The sequence below is a fragment of the Danio rerio genome, chromosome 4, assembly GCF_052040795.2.
Source record: "Danio rerio strain M-AB ecotype USA chromosome 4, GRCz13ab, whole genome shotgun sequence".
Taxonomy (NCBI): domain Eukaryota; kingdom Metazoa; phylum Chordata; class Actinopteri; order Cypriniformes; family Danionidae; genus Danio; species Danio rerio.
The window spans coordinates 7860894-7882510 of record NC_141024.2 but is presented as its reverse complement, the minus strand read 5'-3'; the positions used below and the strand labels follow the sequence as shown (position 1 = coordinate 7882510).

At 37.5% G+C, this 21617-nt stretch overlaps 1 protein-coding gene across 10 annotated transcripts in view; it reads right to left on the bottom strand.

The window, feature by feature from the left end:
- The window catches only part of cald1a (caldesmon 1a), a 94850-nt gene that overhangs the window by 56561 nt on the left and 16672 nt on the right, over positions 1-21617 (bottom strand). For 2 of the 10 annotated variants that reach the window (XR_015481786.2, XM_087246076.2), the window contains exon 1: positions 14111-14617. The gene's annotated coding sequence lies outside the window, so the exon portion shown is untranslated. 10 annotated transcript variants of the gene reach the window in all.

Here is a 21617-nt window from a genome sequence, read left to right as displayed (position 1 = left end):
TGTCAACAAACAAAACAAAGCTCTTAGTTATGTCAATCAATAAAACAAAGCTTTTAGTGATGTCAACGAACAAAACAAAACTCTTGTTGATGTCAACAAACAAAACAAAACTCTTGTTGATGTCAACAAACAAAACAAAACTCTTGTTGATGTCAACAAACAAAACAAAACTCTGAGTGATGTAAATAAACAAAATAAAACTCTTAGTTATGTCAACAAACAAAACAAAACTCTGAGTGATGTCAATAAACAAAACAAAACTCTTAGTGAGGTCAACAAACAAAACAAAACCCTTAGTGATGTCAGAATACAAAACAAAACTCTTTGTAATAACAATGCTCATTTTAGAAGAAAATTTCTGATTGCGTTGAGATTTTTGCATCTGAGCTCTTCATTTGTAGATTAAAAATAAAAAGTATTTCAATATAGTTACCTGCCAAGTTGATTCAAGAGTCAATAGTTGAGCTTAAGAGTTTAACAATGAGATTAAGAGTCAATAATTAGGTAGAAAATTATTCAATTATTTAAGATTTGCAGATTTTTCTAAACAAGTGGTGCACGGTTAAACGGATAAAGACCGCAATCTCGATTCGACCCCCCCATATGATCCATCATAATCCAGCATCTTTATGATTCAGTCAATTATATTTTCAAGTTCGGGAGAAGCATGAAGCTCGGGAAGGTGCATTTGGAACACCTCCAAACAGTGTTTAAAGTGTGTCATACAGTATTTATAAGATATAATTCACCCAAAATTGTTATTTCTGTCTTAATGTAATGATGTATTTGCGGCTGCGAAATCACACATAAGCTGACACACTGTTTGTTTAATATCGAGTGCACAACTGATGTCTTTAGTGAACAGAACCTGCATAGGCTGTGAATAACAGGTAATAAAGTTGTAAAAAAGCGTTCAGTTTGTTGCAAGAGCAATTGTTCTTAAGCTGCATGTAAAGTATGATATGCATGTAAATTTTTTTCCCTCTCAAAGTGACGGCAGCCATGACATGAGCGCACTTGGCAGTGAAAGTGAAACCAAAACCGTACACATCATATACATGATCATATCACATTTTAGTTATGATTACGACAAGTATTTGATATGTTTTTCTTTTATAGCGAACACAAAGTGTTGTGCATAAAAAAAATAATTACTGGGTCAGTATAACTACTCTAGCCTATATAATGTTGAATGCAATATATAAGATAATTAATCAGGCACAAAAACTATTAGGAATTGGTGTGAAAGCATCACACTGCAAGAGATACATTCACACTAAATGTTTAACTTGCATATTTTGATCTACTTCATTTAAACAAACAAGCAAACCAACAATTCACCTTTTTTAGTACAAAAGTAGCTTGTTGTTGGAAAAATTTCACTTTTCTTATTTGTTTGGTCACAGCATTGATACTGCATGCTTCTGAAAAACTTATTTTAAGAGTTCACACTTAGATATTGTTTGACAACTGTCAGGAGGTTTGGCATGCTGTCCCGGGAGAGAACCCTGAGCTCGGAAATAGTTGAGCCCAGGGGTTCTGCCAGGTCCATAGAGCATGCGAGAGGAGTACGAGATTAGGTGGTTCTCGAGAGCTCCACGGAAGTAAAGGAGGAAAGGAGGAGAAGGGGGGTTTCTTCGGAAAACGAAGATAAGGGAGTAGTTCTAGCTAGGCTACTTATAGCGAGTTTGGATGAATCTGTTTGGCTAACAAATGAATGTAGATGGGTGGCCAGCTGCAGTCAATCATTTTTTTCCTCCCGAAATTAGTTTGTAAAACTTCACCTACTGTAACTATTGTAAATGTCCTCAACACTGCAGGATAAACAGAAAGTGTGCAAGAAACAAGAGAGGAAGAGGGTCCCAGACGCGAGCACAGGAAAGACTTCTCCCCTCAAACCCCTCCTCCATATTCGCAAAACACCATGAATGATGTAGAGCGAGCGAAAAGAGAGAAAAATGGACAAAAACAAAAACAACAGCGGGAGAGGAGAAGCGAGGAATGTGAGCTAGAAATGAAGAGCCAGAGATTTGGAGCCGGTCTTTCTTATCAGGCAGAACCGCAGGAATGTGCGCTATCTTTAGCTGGATCTTCTGTTTGCAGGAGCACGGCTGCGCTTCAAATCTGAGCCCTTGAGCAAACAGCACTGACTCAGCTCAATAAAACTGTCACAACCACATACGATCAGCTGCGATTGAATCCGATGACTACACAAGCTAAATTTATGACTGAAACTCAGGTTTGAGTTTGTGATGTGGTGGGCCGATGTGTTCTAGCACAAAAACATAACAATAAGGCCTTTTTTATTGGGAAAGAATGCAGAAATGGATTTGTCTCTTCCTCTGGAAGACCACCCGTGTGTGTCCCAAGATTCACATCATCGCACTTTTTTCCCTCTCGAAAGTTTCATAACTGGGGTCTGGCTTCCCCCAGTAAGCACAGAGACGCCTCCTGTCTAGAGAGCACGCGCAGTAATGGCTGTAATAACACATTTACCTGGTAAATTACTATGTTCCTGGTAAGTGCAGTGCTTAACCCTTCATCAAAACTCATCACGGCAATGACCCATGGGAATGCAGTCCTAGAGCCTCCTTCTGTGATGTTCTCTAGGTTGCGAATGCACACACTAATGCCTGCGCCAAACCACACGAGCCACTTTTTTGGCTGTCTTTAAACTCTGCTGAGAAAGGGAGCAGCTAATGAAGAAAAGCGAAAAAAAGGTGGCAGATGGAAAATTGTCCTTACTGTAGCTGACGTGGGATTATAAATGATTTTGGTTAAAATAGGGCTACTGAAACGTAAAACATTTGAGCATGAAATAAATTCAAAATTAAGAATGAATGACTTAGAATGAAACTATATTAAACAAGAAAAATTTTATGGTTTTATATGAGATGAAAAAGATTAAAAGATGACAAAACAAAACAAAACAAGTGGGCTTGTGATGTCAACAAAGTAAAGCAAAAAACAAACAAAAAAAAAAAACAAGAGGGCTTGATAATAATCAAGAAAACCAAACTAAATAACACTGCCCGGTGATGCCAGCAAATAAAAAAAAGAAAAGAAGAGACAGAACACAAATAAATACTTTGTGATGTCAGCAAGTAAAAACAAAACAAACGCTTAGTGATGGCAGCAATCAACACAAAACAAAACTCTCAGTATTGTCAGCAAACAAAGCGAAACAAAACAAAAAGCAAAACAAAACAAAACCAAACCCTTAGTAATGTCAGCAAACAAAATAAAACATGACTCTTAGTATTGTCAACAAACAAAGCAAAGTAAAACAAAAAGCAAAACAAAACAGATGCTTAGTCATGTCAGAAAAACAAACAAAACCAATGTTTACTGATGTCACCAAACAAAACAACTCTTTGTATTGTCAGCAAACAAAACAAAACAAATATTTAGTGATGGCAGCAAACAAAATAAAACACAACTCTTAGTATTGTCAGAAAACAAAGCAAAGCAAAACAAAAAAATTAACAAAACAAATGCTTAGTGATGTCAGAATACAAAACAAAGCAAAAACAAAACTGAGTATTGTCAGCAAACAAAACTCTTGGTAACGTCAGCAAACAAAACAAAAAACAACAACTTAGTCTTGTCAGCAAACAAAGCAAAACAAAACAAAACTCGTAGTATTGTCATCAAACAAAACAAAGCAAAGAAACAAAAACGAAAATGAAAAAAAAAAAATGCTTAGTGGTCAGAAAACAAAACAAAACCAATCAAATATTTAGTGATGTCAGCAAACAAAACAAAACTTTTAGTATTGTCAACAAACAAAACAAATCTTTTAGTATTTAAAGCAAACAAAGCAAAGCAAAACAAAAATAACCAAAACAAGAGATGCTTAGGTGATGTCAGCAAACAAAACAAAAGGCTTAGTAGTCACCAAACACAAATCTTAGTATTCTAAGCAAATATAGCAAAGCAAAGCAAAAAAAATGAATAAATAAATAAATAAAAATAAAAAATTAACAAAACAAATGCTTAGTGATGTTAGAAAACTAAACAAAACCAAACAAATGTTTAGTGATGTCAGCAAACAAAACAAAACTCTTAGTAATGTCAGCAAACCAAGCAAAACAAAACAAAAATAACCAAAACAAGAGATGCTTAGTGATGTCAGAAAAAAAACCAAATGCTTAGATCTCAGAATACAAAATAAAACTCTTGTCAGAAAACAAAACAAATCTCTTAGTGATGTTACTAAACAAAGCAAAGCAAAAAGCAAAACAAACAGATGCTTAGTGACGTCAAAAAAATACAACAAAAAAAAAAAAACTACAACAAAAAAACTCTTAATATTGCCAGCAAACAATGCACAGCAAAACAAAAAGCAAAACAAAACAGATGCTTAGTGATGTCAGAAAACCAAACAAATGAATGCTTAGTGATGTCAGCAAACAAAACAACGCAAAACTCTCAGTAACATGAGCAAACGAAGCAAAACAAAAGCAAAACTAGACCAAACATCTTGGTGATGTCAATAAAACATAACTAATAATAAATGAGAGGTCAGTGATGTCAACAATAAACAAAACAGAACTAAAATTGGCTTTGTGACGTCATCAAATCCAAACGAAAGAGCTGGGGGGCCTGGAAAAGCCAAATGTGTTACATACTGATAAAAGTTTTTTTTAATATGCACAGATGATCAGATTATGAGCATTTTAGGTCAAGAATTGTAGCAGAGTTTCACATAACACCTCGTACCCGCTTTGCAGTGAAAAAAAAATTCATTCCAAACTCATTAACGTCAACACACTTAGCTCGAACAATCTACCATTAGTGAGATGCTCGTAGCTCTCGGCGAGATAAATGTTGAGGTAAAGAGCGTTTCTTTATAAGCAGAGCCAAAGCTGATGTGATCCACAACTCCGCTGCCAGAAGGATTAAATAACTAAATGTTTGGATCTACCACCCACCGTCTTTTGGATCGCGGCCACGACAGGACAACTTGAGAGAGACTAAATTTACGACTCAAGACGAGAGCGGAGCTTTGCCAACATAAACCATCACCCTTATTTGCATGTCTGTCAATATGGGTCCATTAACATTGACTGGCTTCGCTATCAGAGTTTATGCTAACACACACTCCGCGGCCGCAGCGGGAGTCTGGCGTAGGAGGACGACTCAGACTGTCTTCTCCGGCCAAGATTTTAACAAATGGAGGAGCCGCGCAGACATGTTGCATTAAAAAAGCGTTTTACTGTAATGTGGTGTATATTTCACCCTGAAACAATGTGGTATTGAGTACCAGATAAAATGGTCTTTTTCGTGAAGGAAGAAGGGAAGTAAATCTATGTGTAACCATCAAAATGTCACGAAGCGCACTTGTATTGACTGCAGTATTAGTTCATAATGGAGAGATGTTTATACAGCGCGGCCAAAGTAAACAAACAAATCAGACGATAGCAAATCCATATTAATGTCAACATGACATGCCTTTCACAGCCCATTCTTTAATGCAATGTGTTTCTAATTGAAATGTGTGAGGAAATAAAGGTTGTTGTTTTTCTCTCTCTCTGTGGAATCACATACATGCGTTGAGAAAGTGCCTTGGATTCCGAGACTTTCTACATTTCTAGCAAAATATACAATAAATCTGTAAGAAATGTTTTCTGATTATAGAAAGAGGGAAAGTTCTCAAAAGTGCATCCAGGTGCAGGATGGTATCCCAGAAATCTGCAGAGTCAGCACAGTCTAACACAGTCTCCTCACACGGCCACACACACGACTCACCTGCCACCTGATTATAAGACACTGCAGGTATGCCAGCTATGTGTAATGCCTGACTTTCCATTTGGATTCATTTGCTACAGAATAAACCCAGATCTTTTTATTTCATATTTCTTACTTTTTCATTTAACGTATCATTGTCCTATGCTACAAGAGCACTGCATATAGTGCCAAAGTAGTTGATTAATCTGATTCTGTTTGTGCTATGTTTAGCTGGTTTTTGCACATGGAGCTAAAAAAAGGAAAAACTTTACTGTGAATCAAACCAATCCAGAAAGAAATATGGATTACAAAAGACTGAATCATATATTTTTGTTAAAATGCATGGTTAAATTATTATTGATAATAAAAAACAAAAACAAACAAGAGGCATTGGTGAAGTTAGCAAACCGAGCCAAACCAAAACAAGTGATCTGGTGATGTTAGTGAACAAAACCAAAGCAAAATACAATGAAATAGAACAAAACAAGGTCATTTGCTGATGTTAGCGAACCCAACAAACAATGAGACAAACAAAAAAGGGCTCGATTGTAAACAACATAACAAATCAAAAAGCAAAACTAAACAAAACAAAAAGGATTTGGTGATGTTAGTGAACCAAACAAAAGTAAAACAAACAAAAAAAAGGCTTTATTGTAAACAACAAAAAAACAAAAAACAAAAAGGATTTGGGGATGTTAGTGAACCAGATCAAAGTAAAACAAACAAACAAAAAAGGACTTTGACTGTCAAAAAAATGAAATAAAAAACAAAACATAACAAAACAAAACAAGGTCATTTGGTGATATTAACGAACCAAACCAACTAAAACAAACCAAACCAAAGCAAGGTGATTTGGTGATGCAAGCAAACCAAACCAAAGCAAAACAAACAATCAAACAAACAAAAAGGACTCGATTGTAAACAGCAAAACAAATAAAAAACAAAACAAAAAGGATTTGTTAATGTTAGTGAACCAAATCAAAGCAAAAGAAACAAACAAACAAAAAAAGGCTGTGACAGTCAACAACACGAAATGAACAACAAAACATAATAAAATAAAACAAGGTTGTTTAATGATAGCGAATGAAACCAAACTAAAACAAACCAAATCAAAACAAACCAAAACAAGGTTATTTGGTGATGTTACCAAACCAAACCAAAGCAAAACCAACAATCAAACAAACAAAAGGGGCTCAACTGTAAACAACAAAACAAAAGAAAACAAAAAGGATTTGGTCATGTTCGTGAAACAAACCAAAGCAAAACAAAAGTAATTTGACTATCAACAAAACGAAATGAAAAACAAAACAAGGTTCTGTGGTGATATTACCAAACCAAACCAAACAAAAACAAGGTGATTTGGTGATGTTAGCAAACCAAACCAAACCAAACAAACAAACAAAAAAGGACTCGACCTGCATTTGCCAAGAGGATTATCTGTGGTATTTTAACCCTTAGTATCCCTTCCAATATTCACTTAGTGGTCACTGAATGGCCAGACCAGAAATAAACCCAGGGGTGAATCTAATTCTCTTGCTGTCCTCCATCAGTGTCAAACCACCAAGAAATAAAGACATCAAAAGACAGTAATCTGGGAATGCAGGCCTGTGTGAAACAAGCCTGAGCCAGAAGAATGAAATCCATACCTCTGCCTCTGTCTGAATCCGTGCTGACAAACCTATAGAGTTATGGGAGCGTTTGCTGCTTGCTGAGATGCGCAGGAAATTGAGAGCGCCAATAAAAGTGACTGGAGGCCAGCCGAAGTTGTCCCATAAAGCCAGCTGATTGATTGGGCGGCACACGAGCACAGATCTCAGGACAGTGTCAGGACAGCGATGGCAAGCCTCCAGCATCAGATCTGGTTCATGTGCTATATAACAACTCGATGCCACGGGCCAACAATCCCGATTAACATAGTTGTGTTTATGTGCTGAAGGTCACACGACCTGCTGTGCTTCAGAAGTTTCAGAGGAGTAAAATGATGAGGCATTTTTATTTAGTTTTTTGGTGTGCAAATCAAAAATGTTCATGATAGTAGAGAGCATTAGTTTTATTATTAAACTTCGCACTTAAGTTTCACTCTTGAAGTTTCAGAGGAAGGGAAATCACAAAGATACTTTCTTTTGTAGGTGAATTTTTCATAAACCCAATCCAGATGGAGCATAGGTTGTGAATTAAGGGGGATTTGGGGGGTCTTACCTCCCTAAATAAAGCTAGGAAAAGGTCAGTCAAAACTAGAGTATATGTAATTTTGTTTTTACATCGTTAACATCATTTTAAAACAACTTTTAGCTTCAAAATGTAGATTACAATTACTCAGAGTGCCATAAATGCATGCTTGCAATTGTAGGTCTCAGCTAGCAGCAAATTTTAGCTTTGTATCTGTAGACTTAAAGACAATTTGGATTAATGTGAACAACGTAAACCCACTGAAATATCTTTGAAAACATCTGCCATATTCAAAGCGACTGTATAATTTGTGCACTGCTAGAACTTCTCGTAAAACTTTATATGGTGATTTTAATAATCACAAAAAATGCTCAAGATGGAAAGTACATTGTTTAAAATAAAGCTTCCAAGATTGGGTTTTCATTGTGAAGGCATTAAAGAGTTTTTTTTGGTTCAGGCTTATTATTGATATGTACCCCTGTATATATTTCTGGAGAGTTTGAAATACATCTCAGGAGGTGAGTTTTTTTCTTTCCGGTTTTTGTTTTCATGAATTCACCAGAGGCTTCTTTCGACTGACTGACAGATCAGCGGACCAACCATTGACCTGATCCCTTCCCTAAACCCAATCGACAGTGTTTTCAAAAGAACAGATTGGCCCGATCACCTCCTTCCATAAACCCAACCGATAGTGTTTTCAAAAGGAATCCAGATACATTTTTATCACGTTTTCAGATCTTACCACATTCTCACCGTTATTCACTTGTTTATTTTTTGCCATTTGTTTTTGTTTTACCTGCTTTGTGAAACCATTCATTGCCAAACTTGAACCCTGTCACTGTGGTCAACTCCTTTCTACATGTCAAGTCCACCGGCCTACGAAGTGAGCTACTGGGCAAACTGGTAACAGCGGTAACAGGCCGTCCACACCGAGGTAAGCAGTTAGCTGCTAGCGCGAATAGGAACAGAAGCCATCGATGGCACCATACTGCACCATAGCATATGTAGCTCTGGCTACATAATTCACGCTCTCCAGAAATATATACAGGGGTACGTTTTCTCAATGAGCCTGTGTTGATGTTTTTAGTACAAAGAACCGTTTGTGCAATAGAAAGCTTGGGTGGATGTTGAAAGGTCCCCGAAAAGACAGTTTGCTGGTAATTATTCAACTTCATCCATCCAGAATGAAGGTTTTAGGCTTCAGTACAACATAAAAAGCTTTCTAGCTTAAAGCATAGTCCTTGTTTGGTCATAATATGCAAGTCAATACAACCAGAACTTTAAGTGACTCCTGATCCATTGATTTACCTATATATGATGTCTACTACTATTTATGGTGTGTATATGTTCTACTGATGAAAATCACTAGCATTCATTTATTCTCTTTTCAGCTTAGTCCCTTTATTAATCTGGGGTCGCCACAGCGGAATGAACCGCCAACTTATCCAGCACATGCTTTACGCAGCGGATGCCCTTCCAGTTGCAACCCAGCACTGGGAAACACCCATACACACTCATTCACACACATACACTATGGACAATTTAGCTTACTCAATTTACCTACAGCATGTCTGAAGTGTTGAGGAAATCAGAGCACTCTGAGGAAACCCAAAGAAACACGGGAGAACATGCAAACTCCACACAGAAATGCCAACTGACGCAGCCGAGGCTCAAACTAGCGACCTACTTACTACCCACTGCACCCCCCTTAAATCACCAGCAAATAAACTTTTCTAGGTGAACTATGCTTTTAAGGCCACGTTTACACTAGTGCGTTTTAGTTTTAAAACGGTGTTTTAGATAAAAAAATTATCCGCGTCCACACTAGCGTTTCACCTAGCGTCTCTGAACATATCTTCGTTCATATACACTACGCCACCACAAACGTATATCACGTGACCATTCGCGCACTCTGGGCATGCGCGTTCTAGTATGAACAGAAATTATTATTAGGGATTTGGTTATTGTTAGTCAACAAACGCCGGTTGAACATTAAACGCGATGGCAAAGAAAGCAAGAGAGGTATTTTTGTGGAAAGACGACGAGGTCGAGTTGTTACTAAACGTAACAAATGAATAACTGCACAATGGTGCCTAAAACAGACAATAGTGCAAACAACACTCCCATTTCTGTGCCCATGTTGTTGTTTACAGTACTGTCTTCCGGTAGCGTTAAAGCCATGTGTTATAGTCATGTGATAGGGGCTTGACAAATAAGTGAAGGATACGCAATGACACAAAAGCCCCAATCAGGTAGCGAATCTAAGCAGTCCCGCCTCCGTTTTCAGATGTCTCCGTTTTTCTTCATCCACACGGAGATGGAGCAGCAGCCTTTCAGAATGAAAACGGCCTCTCCATCGTTTTCAAAACGCTTTGTTTTCGCCGCTCGAGAACTCCGGCGTAGTGTGGACGGATGGCATAACCGTAGCAAAACTTCTGCGTTTTAAAACGAAAACCCATTAGTGTAAAAGGGGCCTAAGATGCTTTGACACCTTTAATAACTCGGTCACTATCTTTCAGATTGGTTTCTGATTTATCAAAGGTCACCACAGCGGAATGAACCACCAATTACCCTCAATACAAGTAAATAATCTTTATTTTTATAAGTGCAGGATAAATGTCATCTTAAACAAGTCTTTTAATATCACCAATGTCCAAGGTAAAACCACATGGGTCTTCGTAGAAAGTGAGCTGCATTACGGACAAATGCTGTTTTGATTTGTTTGGTGATGTTTGGCAAGCTGAAGCCTGGTTCCATATAACCAAAAGCTTAGCTCGGACTCTCCGATGCATCAGCACATTTGTGGCTGGAGGGCATTAGAGCAAAAGCAGGAGGAAAGAGAGAGTGAATAAGAGGAGACACTGAGAGAGACAGAGACGCAGCGAGAAAAGGAGCAGGATGTGCTGCTATAAATCCAGTAGAGATTTTGGCAGGATGTGCAGCAACTGCTTTTCATGGATGTCACTAGGAAAAAAAAAAGTTCTGAAAATTATAAGAGAAATGAGGAGAGAGAGGAGAAAGTGGTTGGTACGGGTCGGGCACATCTGACTGAATTTGTTGCTTATGATGAATCTCATGCGAGCAGAATGTTTCATATTTCAGGGAACTTTCTTTAAATCCACTGCACTAATAGCTTCAATATGAATGGAATACATAAACACTGACCATTCATGCAAATATCTAATCATCCAATCACAGAGTAACTCAATGCATTGATATAGATCAGGGGTCACCAATCTCGCTCCTGGAGGTCCGGTGCCCTGCAGGGTTTAGCTCCAACTTGCCTAAACACACCAGCCTGGGTGTTTTAAGTATACCTAGTAAAGCTGCGGTCACACTGGGCTTTTCCTCCCATAGACTTCCATTCATACGCACGCCAATACGTCAGACAGGAAATGCGCAAAGTTCAAGCTTGGTGCACTCTGACCTGCGAAATCGCCTCACTAGACTGCGTGAGACCAATCGAGGATCAAAACATGACCTCTATGGACAGAAATTTAAAACATGGAGCAATCGCTTGCTTTTTAAATGTCTAATCATCTTGTTTAATCCCCCCCTTTTCGCAGAGCCATACGACAGAATTAGACAAACTCAAACTATGGTGTGACCGCAGCTTAAGACCTTGATTAGCTTGATTAGGGTTGGAGCTAAAATCTGCAGTACACCGGCCCTCCAGGAACAAGTTTGGTGATCCCTGATATAGATGATCTACTGTCCAAACAGATCATCAGAAGGGTCATGATTAGGGATTTCACATGTACATTTCAACCAGAAGGAAGATGGTAAATGTGTGTATACCTAATAAATGTATGCACTGAATTGAAAGCGTCAGCCAGATGTATGTTAATGCAATGCGATGTACAGCTATCCGGTCATTATCACTAAATAAACTCTTCGAGGATGACACCAGACACCTTGGCTTTTTGTGTGAGGATCCTGACAAACACATCAGGGTTTATCCTGCGATAATGACTGGCTGACTGTTCATTATTTTAAAGGAGGGAGCGAGGGAGGGGATCAAAAACTCAAGCGAGGGCAAAAATAGGCCTCAGTCATTGAATTTCCACTTGAGGTTGGAAAAGGAGATTCCTGCATTCCCAGACAATGGATTGCATTCCCCGACACGTCTGCATGTCCTGTGAATCACTCTGGGCCAGTGGGTCTACTGTTACCTGCTCAAACACTAAATATGTCCTAAACTACTCAATTTCACACAATGCCATGCAATTACAGGTGCAGGGATGCAGAATCCATGTCAATAGCGGCAATTAGTCAACATTATGAACAGCTCCCTCTTTGAAGTATGACATGAAATATTAAGCGGGAAATAGTTTAGCTGGGTATGCATCAGGTAAATGTAAACTGTGGCGGGTTAGATAGACACTAATGGGTAAAAATAATGTTTGAACGTAGCTCTATTAAACATTTTATTGGCATTAAGTATAATGCCAATACGATAAAAAACGGTGAACAAAAAATAACTGTGTGTAAGCACTGTTTTACACATTTAACCATGACTGCACATCTGCAGCGCCATCACCCAGCAATATCACTGTCTGAAGGCAGGATAGCAAAGAAGGTAATAAAGTCCTCCAAATAGCAACAATCCCTCTCTGAATCTTTCAAGCAAACATACCCAACTGGTTCCAAGAGAAACATAAAAATAACAAAGGCAGTGCGGGTGTTTATTGCTTAAGATTTGCAGCCGTTTTCGGTGATGGGAGACGTGGGCTTTTGTCATTTTATAAAAGCACTCGATCCGCATTACAGACTACCGTCTTGCACTTTATTAGCACCGAGATAAATAAGATGGTTTATTTATGTTTAATTAGATACAAATATCTTTATTCGACATGTTTATTTGTATGTTTATTTTAAAAGTGAAGGATTTTATGTGTTCCCCAGTTCGTGGCTACCAGCAGCTGTGAAATTTCAGTGTTAATTTCTTTTATACAATACACTAGGAACAAGTGTACTTTTCTTGGCTTTTAAGTAAAACAAAATGAGTATTGCAATAAATTGGCCTTATTTTTTTTCCTCCTCAACCTCTTACTGTTCCTATTGCCTATAGTATAAAAGACAAACAAACACGTGTCATCCATGAGAACCGAACCGAACACAGTGTTAAAAAACCGAGGTATGTATTGAACCGTGGGCTAACTGTATTGTTGCATCCCTATAACAGACAATAATAAAAATAGTGTTAAAAATTAAATGATGTTTTGGAATTAAATGAACAGTACCATAGTGTAGCATATTTTTAGATTATGCTTAGTCTTTCTTTGGTGCTATTAAAACCACCACATCAAACCTGAAGCTCTTTTATGATACTAGAGTAAATCGCATTTTACATCTGATAAATTGCAATTCAATTTCATCTGCAAATCATACAGCCCTAACTCATACACATACAGTAAAATCATAAAAATTACATCTTTAAAAAAAAAAAAAAATAATAATAATAATAATAATAAAAACATCACCCGAAATATTCATTTTTTGTTTCAAAAACACACACACACACACACACACACACACACACACACACACACACACACACACACACACACACACACACACACACACACACACACACACACACACACACACACACACACACACACACACACACACACACACACAACATTGAGTGCATAATGTGAATGCTCAGGTTTAAGATGTTAAAAAAGCTTTTCCCCTCCAGTTTCGAATGGGCAATTTTCTTAGGCATTAATTCATTAAACCCAAGGCCATTTGTTTCCACACAACAGCATCTGTGCTGCTGGAAATGCATTTCAGGTGCAGAAACGCTTTCAGGCTATGCATTTTAAAATGATGATTTTAAATGGTCCTCTCATGCACGTCCAACGATCGCACCACTATCAGCCAGTTTCGGCATGCAAGGTCTTCAAAAAAAAAAAAAAAAGAATGAGCAAGAGGGAAAAGGCCAAATTGAGATGCTTGTACGGCATCAAACGTCTGCTGCCTATTGGCTTGGCTCCACATGACCAAATATGGTAGGAAAAAAGCTCTCTTTCCCGTAAGCAACACACACACACACACACACTCTCACAGGAAAAAAAGAAGAAAAACCCATGGGTTTCACATGCTGTGCAGTCAGATAGAGCCCTCATATTCAAACACGCTGACCACAGAGAGAGACTGAAAGATAACGCTAACAGCATCACACAAGACGAACGACAAAACATACCTAGCATACGCACTAGCCGTCCCAAACCACATACAAAGCCTCTTCTACACTATCCCCAAATTGCTGTGGAGAAAAAAGAAAATCTCCCTCCCAGCATTTTTGTCCAAGATTGAGTGGTTTTCGCGTCTCTTCTTACATAACTGCCAAAGACCAGAGTGGAAAAAAAAACATTCTAGTCCAAATATCCAACGTTTCAGCCACGAAGACGGCCGTGACGGTTCGATCGCACGCTGATGAGAAGGAAATGATGGCAAAACTTCTTATCATAGTTTTTTTTCTTGAAAAGCATGCATGAAGACGCCTGCCAACGCTTAAGTGTTTAAGCTTTTCTTCATCTACGGATCAGATGAGCTCAGTGTGATGTCATGAGAGATAGTGTTTTAGAAAAGCCGGTGTGTACATTAGAGTAGGCTAAGCTACATCATATGTTGACATTTGAGCAATCGCTCCCAAGAAATTCTCTCAGGTTTTGTTCATCCTCGTTTCAATCAGAAGCACTTTATAACTGGAACACAAAAGGAGGATTTCTGAAGAAAGCAGCGGCTCTTTTCCATACACAGTACAGTAGGAGTGTCAGGGAATCAGGGCTGAAATGAAACTGAAATAAAACTGAATATTTATTTCAGAAAATGACAACTGGACAGAATAACCTGCTTTTTCTATTTCCAAAAAAAGTTGTTATTTGCTTTGATTAAAAAAGTCAAGGTTATTCCATCAAATATTGCTTCTGAAGTTAAAATATAGCTAATGTGTTGTCTAAAAATGACTTTTTGGTCTTAAAATGAAAGCTTTTTTATTTATCTTCAGTTAGAAATGTAATTTCTTATGCCTGAACATTTCATCACCTTAGAATTATAAGATTTTATCTGACATTTTTGTCAAAATTGAGTTATTGACGTATTCTTATTAAATGACATCTGATTTACATTATGCGATGTTTTTTATAAGTTGTTTACATTGAGACTTTTTAATAAGAAAGCAAATGTTACACGTACTGTTTGCTATATGGAATGCAAAAACTTTGAAGCTCAATATCTCAAAATCATTGAGAACGCAAATAGAACCTTATAATTCCAAGGTGACGATTTTTAAACTGAAGATAAATAAGAAACTTTATGGTTAAACGTTGCAAAAACTCAAATGTTTTTCAAATTGTGGTCAATATTATTGCAGACTCAAAAAGTAAAATAATAGTCATTAAATTACAGAAATTTACTGTAAAATAACAGATATTAAATTAAAGAAATTTCCTTTCATTTAAATTTGTGGTAAATTTCTGTAATTTAATATCCATTATTTGACAGTAAATTTCTGTAATTTAAAAGGTTGTCGTTTTACTTTTTACTTTCCGGCACACTAGTGTTTTTTTTTTTTTTACAGTGTACTCAATACCAGAGGCGTGCCTCAGTAAAAATCGCCAGTGTCCCAGTAAATGCTTTGAGATACGATTTACTTTATGTGCAAGTGTATTTATTAAGAGTGGTAATTCCAGAGTAAAAACGTTATTCTCTAAGTGCAACTGAACCAACAATAAAAGCAATCAAAAAGCAAACTGAGCATGTGCGCAAAAAACCATACCCTCATGCACGCCCCTGCTTGATGCTGACGCGCTGCTCTGCTCACGGTGAAAGTCCTGATTGTGAACATGCATGCCAGAAAAATAGCCATGCTGCTCACGTGCCGCTCATGCATTGTCGCCGGCGATACAGTCTTTTATGCGAAGGTGTCGGCATGCAGTGAGTGTTGCAAGTCAACAAAACAAAGTTTAAATAATATGATGGTTATATTATTTATACTAATCATGGCTCCTGATACATACATACATACATACATATATATATATATATATATAAATATATATATATATATATATATATATATATATATATATATATATATATATATATATATATATATATATATATATACATACATATATATATATATATATATATATATATATATATATATATATATATATATATATATATATATATATATATACATATATATATATATATATATTTTTTTTTTTTTGTATGAAGCAAAAAGGAGGGATGATGAGTCAGCGTGGTAAGACTTCATGAACCTTTAACCTCTCGGCTAAAAGTCGGGTAAGACCAAACAAACACGGTATTCACATAGCAAGTACTGTTTTTATAGGTCACCTAGGAGCTGAAAACGTCAGCCGTTGTTAGATATGAACAACATTCTTCATCTGACCAAGCTTAAGGCCTTTATTCTGAATATTACAATTAGCCGTTCACTTTTTCTCTTGCAATTACCAAAACCCAGCACAGCCTATGCTGCATTTCTCCCATACACGTTACAGCTCGCTGGAACATTTAATAGAACATAAAAATGTATTTCTCATAAAGCTAAGAAGTTCCTGATGTGTCTTGTAAAACGTGTCTATCGAACTCGGCGCATAAGAATGCCAACAAGACTGAAAGAAACAATATGGGTGAAACAACCGGAGAGATTTAAGGCTGTTCAGCATCACTCTATGCTTTACATTCCACCAATAAGGGACGCCAATGTTTAATTGTTGGGAATTCTCTAAATCAATACACCTTGTTAATAGTCTATTACTCATAGACATTATTAATGTGCAGAGTTTTGGAGCTCATGTGCCTTAAATGCAAAACATGCAGCAAACTGGAGGGGAAATGTCCATGAGTTTAATATATCTATTCATTTATATTAAAAGATACACCTCAGACCAAAAAGATGCACCTTAGAAGAAAACTGTCAGGTGTTTGGTCAAAGCAAAACTGTCTGATTGTCTGTTAAGGAAGTTGTCTGATCAATGTGTTTTATTCACAAATAATCTGATTCATTTATTTCTCTGCATCTTGGTGTTTCCTTTTAAAACATTTTGCAGTATTCAAAACAGACCTGCACAATATATCGACAATGTATCACAAAATTAACGTTAGTGCGATAATTGTATTTGTAATAAACTGTTATTAATTTACTTTAGAATTTACAGCAACTTACACGAAAGGTATTAACAGTATTATATATCTTTACTGTAAAATATACAAATTTTCACAAAGCTATTTTGAAATACAGTAACATACATCATAACTGTCCTACAGTAAAATACAGTTCATATTACCGTTAAATTGCATTTCCAAAAATTCTTAACAGTGTATGTGTATCGCAGGCATGTGTGATTGGCTGTTGATGCCATACTATCCTTATCCCCGCCTCCCCAGTAGTTGCTGTTCTGTTATTGGCTAGAGGAGCCCAAAGGTGGATCCAGAGCTGAAAATAAACACTAACGGCCGGACGAGTTGAGACGAGAGGAAAATGACAACAGCCAAACAGTCAGAATATTGAGGTTTTCACTCATTTATAGTGTTTAAAGACTAAATGTTTGCATCTTCACAGTTTTTAAGTCTATATAAGGATTAAATAGATCTGAAAAATATCTTTTGCATCATTATTTTAATATCATTCAATAAATAAATGATTTAAACATAGTTAACCACAATAAACTCATTAAACTTAACTTCAACTCTTGTAAACGAAACTTCAACAGTTTCAATACAGCAAAATTGTATATTTTTGAATGTAAAATGTTTTGAAAAAGAAATGAATGAAAAGTAGAAACATCAAAAAGTTTTTAGCTTAATGATTAATCAAATAATTGACTGTTAATTCACGCAATGGTTGATAATGCGAATTTATGGAAACCGACACCTCTAGTAGCCAAGATGAAGCATACACTGCATGGCAAGGCTTTTATGAGTGCAACAAGTTCTTCAATCCTCTTTCCTTCAAAAAAAAAAATGCTTCTGTCACGCCATTTGTTTATGTCCCTCAATCTCTGAACTGTGCAAAAACATTCACTCCCCGAGGAGAGTTATCAGCACCACGAGTGACATTTTTCCATCCAGCTCTCCACTCCATCAGTATTAATCTTCCTCAATGTGACCGTTTTACAGGCCAGAGCTCAGACAAAGGAATGTGCTTTCCTTCAGTTCTAAAGAGTATTAATTGATGAGAAATTTGAGGAAAAATGCAGGGCGTTGCATTCCTCCAGGGAGATAATAGCAGAAATAAGATTATGCCTCAGCCGGGTGACCTCACTAGCAGGCATTACTCAAGGATGCGCCGTTCGGGAGTTAAACAGAGAGCAAACATGCGGAACACAAGCTCTGACGTTTAATAAATGGTCACCAGAGGGAATGTCAATGCACGTCGATGAGATTTTGGGACCGAGAAATTACATCGAGAGTTTATGCACACAACTACAACAGAGGCTTTATGTTTTTAAGAAGGCTGAGATTGTATGGGGTGGGTAGCCATATCTTGCTTGTTTTTTACTGAGCTATGTTTGAGAGTCTTATTCGCTATGGAATCACAGTCTGGTTTGGATACCTGTCTGTTCAGTTGAAAAATAAATTGGTTCATATGCAAAAAACAGCCCTGAAAATTATAGGAATAAAACAATATGAGCCCACACAGACTCTATACGAACAGGCGGCTATGAAAAGAGCGATACGCATTAGCGCTGATTCTAAACATCCCCTTTTCAGTGAATATCAGCTGTTACCACCAGGAAAAAGACTGAGAATGCCAATGTGTAAAACTAATAGACTGAAGCTTTCGTTTGTTCCTACCTCGATAAACTGTTGAACTCTACCAATAACACTGCTCCTGTAGTACGCTAGCACTTGACTGGGTTCTGTGTTTTATATATTTATACTTATATACTGTCTTATTCTGTAAACAATGTATGTTCTTAACTGTTTGTTCTTAATTGTTTTGTTTTATTTATTTTTACTGTCTGTTTAGAGCATTGTTGTAGCACCTTTTTTGCCCAAGACAAATATCCTCTCGGGGACAAATAAAGTTTAACCTAACCTAACCTACTAAAAACAACATGCTCTTGTCACTGATATTACTTACATAAACTAGAAATACATTGTACATTGATTGTCTACAAAACAAACCGTTGTTATGCAATGACTTGCCTACTTACCCAAACTTGGACCTAGTTAAGCCTTTAAGGGTGCTTTCACACCTGTGAATCGATTCAGTTGTTCCGAAACAGAGATTACAATTGTTACATTGTTGCTCTTTGCTCTTGGAGTGGTTCGCTTTCACACTGCAAAGTTTCTAATCGGACCAAAAGAGCTAAAACAAGTCACGTGTGAGTAAACTCTCCTTACATTGGTCAGAGCATCAGGGTTTATTTTGCAGCGTCCCGCTCAGCTGTCAGGAGAGGTGGTGGTTTGGTGGTGCTTGACAGGGTGCGCGCGCGACGTGTCTGAGGAGAGATGCGGTGGGGAGGGGTGAGAAGGGTGCGCGACGATGCCTATTTGAGGACCGGGAGAGAGATGCAAGATTACCGGGAGATCAACACTCGTTTGCGGGCATCCGGAGACTAGTGAAACTTCCCGCCATACTCATAATTCTCTCTTCATATAGCCGTAAGCCTATTAAATATCCATAAAACACTGTGATGTAACCACGCTCGGATCGGATTGCTATCTCACTGCAATCGAACCTCTCCAGGGTTCGTTTCAATCGAGCCGAGACCACCTCATTCAAGCGATCTCGAAGCGATTACTTTAGCGCGGAACAGAGCGCGATTGCCCTGTTAACATATGCCAAACGAACCGCGCTAACTGGGCAAACGAGATACGTTCCGAAACAAAAGTGTAGGTGTGAAAGCACCCTAAATGTCACTTCAAGCTGAATACTAGTATCTTGAAAATGTTTAGTAAAATATTATGTGCTGTCATCTTGATAAAATAAATCAGTTATTAGAAATTAGTTATTAAAACTATTGTTTAGAAATGTGTTGGAAAAAAAAAAGTCTTTCTGCTAAACAGAAATTGGGGAAAACATATACAGGAAGGCTAATAATCCAGCGGGGCTAGTAATTCTTCAACTGTACATGTTCACTGTATAAAATGTTGTAGTATGTGATTCCTGAGATGACACATTCCTGCGTGAGCGCAGAACCCTTTCCCGTGCCCCTCTCCGCTACCAGATCTCCCTCTTCTGCGCATATTTCTGCTGGCTGTTATTATTAGCATGGCTCCAGGCCAGCGTTGTCAGAGGCCGAGCGCTGTGTGGCCCCACGGACACTCAAAAGACGGCAGCTCCATCTATAAAGACGCAGGTAAATCACACATGCAGACTGAAATTCAGCCACGTTGTCATTGTCTGGTAAATTCTCCATGCTATGTTTAGTGCCACAGGGCTGTGCAGCTCGTTCAGGAAAACCTCAAAAAAGAAACCGGCCAGTTCCAAGAAATATCGCTCTTTTTCTTCCCCTCTCGAACAAACACGCAGTCACTTATATTTACTCGGCTTTGGACGACTTTGTGAGCTTTATGATAAATTCCTCTATTTCAGTCGGGTGAAATATTGCCGCAGTTATAAGCCTAGAAATGTTTGAGTGCAATCGCTCCGTCATGCAGCTCAACCCAATGTACCCTTCCACTCTACAGGCCTTTTAAGGGGAGGTGAAGGTGCATAAATCATTACCTCAGAGTTCAACGTAAAGGACTCCTGCCGCATAATCTGTACATTTACAAGAAAAACAGGAATCTGGGGCAGGCATGAAATTGTAAATAATTGAATGTTGGAGCTATGGGGTCGTTTCGGGTTGAGAGTTGTTCGTCATAGATAATGGGCCAACTGGAAATTAGATTACGCCACAAAACCCAATCATACATAGTTTTAGGTCATACTGTATTGGATTATTTAAATTCATGTATTGTATGGTTTGATAATGTATTAAAGTATTGATGTATTGGTTGCTAGGTTGAGAAATCCTCAACATAGCTAATGAGCATACTGTATTGAATCATATTCAAATTCATGTATCATATTGTTTCGTCTAAAAAAAAATCATAATGTATTCACGTATTGGTTGCATAGCTAACGGACAAAATAGAACTGAGATTTTGCCACTAAACTAATTTCACAACATATTCAAGTGTTGATGTACAGCTGAAGTCAGAATTATTAGCCCCTGTTTTTTCCCCCCAATTTCTGTTTAACAGAGAGATTTTTTTCAACACATTTCTAAACATAATAGTTTTAATATCTCATTTCTAATAACTGATTAATTTTATCTTTGCCATGATGACAGTAAATAATGTTTGATTAGATATTTTTTCAAGACACTTCTATACAGTTTAAAGTGACATTTAAAGGCTTACCTAGGCTAATTAGGTTAACTAGGCAGGCTAGGGTAATTAGGCAAGTTATTGTATAACGATGGTTTGTTCTGTAGACCACAGGTGTCAAACTCAGTTCCAAAAGGGCTGCAGCTCTGCACAGTTTAGTTCCAACCCTAATTAAACACACCTGATCAAACTAATTGAGTCCTTCAGGCTTGTTTGAAACCTACAGGTAAGTGTGTTGGAGCAGGGTTGGAACTAAACTGTGCAGAGCTTCGGCCCTCCAGGAATTGAGTTTGACACCCCTGCTGTAGACTATCGAAAAAAAAAAAATAGCGTAAAGGGGCTAATAATTT